This window comes from Balaenoptera ricei, chromosome 13, assembly GCF_028023285.1.
Source record: "Balaenoptera ricei isolate mBalRic1 chromosome 13, mBalRic1.hap2, whole genome shotgun sequence".
In the NCBI taxonomy this organism is placed as follows: Eukaryota; Metazoa; Chordata; class Mammalia; order Artiodactyla; family Balaenopteridae; genus Balaenoptera; species Balaenoptera ricei.
The window spans coordinates 6,310,810-6,315,269 of NC_082651.1; the positions used below are offsets into that span (position 1 = coordinate 6,310,810).

Consider the following 4,460-nt stretch of genomic DNA (forward strand, 5'->3'; position numbering starts at 1 on the left):
CTTGATCAATTTTGGGTGCGTAAATGAATGAATGATCCGATGGAGAGAAAATACGAGTGGAGGCTTTGCAGTTGGACAGTCTGGGCCGAACCCCAGCTCTGCTGCCTGCCAACAAGGTGGCCAAGCTGGTCATGCTTCCTAAAACTGTTTCCTCCTCTGTAAGATGGGGTAGAATTGGGACCTATCTTAAGATGGCTGGAAGATTAAAATGAGGTAAAAAATGTTAAATCCATTAAAAAAAAATCCATGGATTAAAAATCCAGGGAATTCCCTGGTGGTCCAGTGGTTTAGGACTCTGCACTTCCACTGCAGGGGGCACGGGTTCGATCCCTGGTCAGGGAACTGAGATCCCACATGCCACGTGACACGGCGAAATAAATAAATAAATAAAATAAAAATCCGCGTTAAGTTCTTCATAGGTGCTTAATCAAGGTCTATTATTATGATTGTGATTATGACTAGCTAGCCCCCTCCTTCCTTAAGGTAAACAGAACAAAAGAGGCCCCCCCCCCCCCCGGGGAATGAAGGATCGGAGGGGAAATTTGAAGGAGGAGGAGGAGAGTTTGGAAGATGGGAAAAGAAAGTTATCTGTAGGCAAGGCGATGGGGTGGACCACGTGCTCGGGGGCCCCAGGACAACGGGCCACAGAAGCAGAAGGTTTGGTAACTGGAGCCTCGTGAACACAGGGAGGACCAGCTCTCAGAAGGAAGTCTGTAGCTCCGAGGATCAGAACCTGGATACTGAAGGTGAGAGGGTGGCCCTGGATACCGAAGGTGAGAGGGTGGCCCTGGATACCGAAGGTGAGAGGGTGGCCCTGGATACCAAAAGTGAGAGGGTGGCCCTGGATACTGAAGGTGAGAGGGTGGCCCTGGAAAGTTCTGACTGGTGCACTGCCCCGGGAGCGTGCTTTGTCTTCCACATGAATTTCTCTTCTGAATTAGTGCAAGTTTCAGGAGTGTCTTCCTGGGATAATTTTGCTGTTTGGAGCACAAAGACCCTTGTCTCCCCCTGCCTACCTCACTCAAGAAGAGAGGTTTCAGCTCGGGGCTGACTTTATTTAAAGATGCCTTTAAAACTGTTATTCTCCATGACAACTAGAAGCGTAGATGAGTACAGAGCTTTGCCCAAATCCCCAGGTTTCTCTCTATCTTCAAATTTGTTTCAGTTACTGAAGAGAAGTGGCATAAACAACAACTCGCTTCTCTTTCTAAATTCCAGGGCCTGACGCAATAGGCTTTTAGCAAGTACTGTGGTCATGTGTTCTAATTTAATGAAGCTCTGCAGAACATAAAAATATGGACATCCAAAGAGAGAATTCAGGGAGTGATGGTTTACACTATTAAAGATTTCTTTTTTTTTTTTTTCTAAACAAATTTGGAGCAGTATGCCTTTAAATAGTTAGGTTTCCCTGGCCTGTGCATTTAAAATGGATCTTACAAAATCTCAGCTTACTCAGAATTATTGGGAATGCGCTGCCTATAAAGCAAGGCCGGGGCCACGGGAGGTGCCGTGGAAACAGCTTTAATTCCCCGTCTCGGTGGGAGGGGTCTGTGTGTCTCCATGACAATAGAAGAAGGGGCTCCCTCCTGCTCTGGGTTCCTCTCCAATCCCAGCGCTCTCTGGGGTTCGGGGTTTTGGGTGACAAGGTCAGTCTAGACTAGCATCCCCGAATCCCTTGAGGTTTGTTGCAGGGAGAACTCTACATCTAGAATAAACTCTCCCTTTGATCACGTTTGAAGTTTTTCTGGATGCTGGCTTAACTCTGTGGATTAATAGCCTGGTTAACATAAGGGCACAGCCTGTCCCTGAAGGCAGGCAGCAGATTGTCCCAGAGAAGATCCGCAGAGAGAGACGCTTCTGTTAGAAGGCCAGCCTGTGACTGAAGCCTGTCCTTTCTGCGCCTGCCAGCTGAGGCTGTGACAGCCACCTTTTCCTGCCTTCTGTATCCCAGCCTCCAAAGCCTTTGCTCACATCGCACCCCTGTGCTGGGGGCCGGGTGCTGGGGCGGCCAGAGTAGGGCTCTTTCTGCCATGAGGCATTCTTGGCTTGGTGCCCTGTGACCTTTCCAGGACCCACGGCAATATTTCAGACCTGGAAATAACGTACTGGCTCCTGACCATGAAAATAGAACGTTGAAATTGGAATAAATATTTAATTAGGAGTCTGTGAAATGTAACGTGATATCAGTGTCAGCTGCTACTCAACTCAAACCCTGTGTGATTACCTAAAAATGGAACCATTTGAATCATGGGAAAACATTTATGTTATAAGAAAACTCCAAATTGGAATTATAAAAATTATACAGCAAAAATTTATGTGTTCTGTGGGATGGGAATATGTTGTAATGTGTTTGCTCTCAAGTGGAACAGAGTTGGACACAGGTCCTAGGCTTGGGTCTGATTCCATGACTTAGTAACTTGGCAGTCTTAGGCAACCAATAAAACTTTTGCTTGTTTGCGCAATGAGTTTAAATGAGATCAAGGTCATTGAGGTAATTCGTAGATGTAGGAGAGCCAGTGAAATGTATTGTTACGATTTGTGAAGGATCTCAGGCAAATCTGTAGAAGTAAAAGGAAAGATTTTCTCATGTGATGATGACCTTACTGAATCTATTTGATCCTCATTTAGTGGGGGGGCAGGGGCTTCTCTCACATACTTTAAGGAAGTTGTGATGGGTCTGGGGTCTTCTGTGGAATAGCAGAGAGCTTTTCTTTTTTAGACATCTGCTGAAAATAATATTAATATGTTCCTTATGTTCCTAACTTTCACCTGGAAGAAAGGTGATCATAAGAGCAAGGGCTAAACAGGACAGGAGGTACCATCCATCTAGTAGAGATCAACCCTCCCCGTCCGTTCAGTCTGCTTTGCAGAGACATCCCTCAGTAAATACATACCCAGACCCAGTGGCATATATTTTCCAGGCCCCTCAAAGGAAACCACAAGAAGTCCACACCGAGTCCCTCTCAAGAAATACCCCTTTTGAATGGCCAGTGCCCCCTTTCCTGGCTGGAGCCTGTGTGTGGCAGGACTGTTTGTACCACGACTATGTGAAGCTTGCTCTTGGCTTGGGTGGGCATCACGTGGGCACCGTGTGCATCTCGGACTGAACCCTGATTGATGGCAATAGCTCAGCCTGCCTGCCTGCAGTAAAATCTCCACACGCTGATATTGATTCACTTAACACGGTGCCTAATTCAGGGCAGTTCCAACCCTGCAGTTAATTGTGTACCATATTATCCAATAAAAAGTATCCAAAAAATCTAAATCTGCTTAAATTGGAATCTGCCCCCTCCCCCCACCGCCCCCCGTGCCCCAGGTCTCTTGTACTTAGAAGTATTCCAGTTTTCTGGATTTACTTAAGGAGCAGAACTTTCTGAGGGTTCCCGGGGTAGGTATTTGTATTAGGAGCTGCTTGCCTCCAGAACCCTGATTGCTTTGCCTGCAGCCTCTGCTCTGGTGGGTTTGCTTTGAAGACCGACCTCTAGAGACACCTGTGCATTGCAGCCTCCAGGCCTGTGTACACAGCCTTTCCTGTGTTGGTCACCCTCTCCATCATCCTTAGCTACTCATGTTTTGCTCATTCCTTAAGGTTCAGAAGCCGCTCTCTTCTAACTTTAACGACTGTCGACATTGACAACACTTATTTAGGGTTTACATTCTTCTTCAGATCCAATTCAACATTGCCAGTGATCTCAGGTATGACAGATTCTGGAGAAGATGGATAGACAAACAAGTCAAAGTTTCTGCCCTTGAGGACATCCAGGGACTTGTTCAGAGTTAGGAGAGGCCCATGAAAGATCAAGGGAGAGCCTGACCCTGAGGAGAAGGCCATGGAAGGCTACACAGGAAGGCAGCCTTCAAGCTGGGTTTGGGGAGATGAATAGATTTCTCTCCGTGGAGAAGCCAGCAGGGAGCAATCCAAAGCCACAGTAAGATGAAAGGGTTTGGACTTGTCAGGGAAGAGAAAGATGGCTGTGGTTCAATCGTGGTTGTTAAGAGCACATCCACTGGAGCCAGACTCCCAGGGTTGGAGTCCTGGCCCCAGCACCTACAAGCTGTGTGACCATGAACAAGTTACTTAACTTCTCTGGGCCTGTTACCTCACTCAGACAGTGAATAACAGCAGTACGTACCTCCCAAAGTGAGGTGAATAGATGTAAAGTGCATAGAACTGTGCCTGCCAGGTGGTTACAGGATCAGTGAAAATGAACCACTCTGGGGAAGAGCAGATGCCCAGGGAGAAATACTGAGACAGGCTGGGACCTGGGACCCTCTATCGGAGTGCTTGCGCATGCATCTGGGCAAAGGTCTCTCGGAGCAACAGAATACAAAGAAAGTATAAGGGGCTAAAAATAACTGCACTCAAGTGCAGTCAGGGCAATTATGAACAATAAGATATTATACAAAAGGCCACAAACCAATTGCCATTTCTGAGATGCCAGGAGCAAAAGCAGGGAACT

At 47.0% G+C, this 4,460-nt stretch overlaps 1 non-coding gene across 1 annotated transcript; it reads left to right on the forward strand.

The window, feature by feature from the left end:
* Nucleotides 1–268: 268 nt before the first annotated feature.
* On the forward strand, nt 269–342 carry TRNAG-UCC (transfer RNA glycine (anticodon UCC)). Its single transcript has one exon. It is a non-coding gene; the product is annotated as a tRNA-Gly (tRNA).
* Nucleotides 343–4,460: the final 4,118 nt, after the last annotated feature.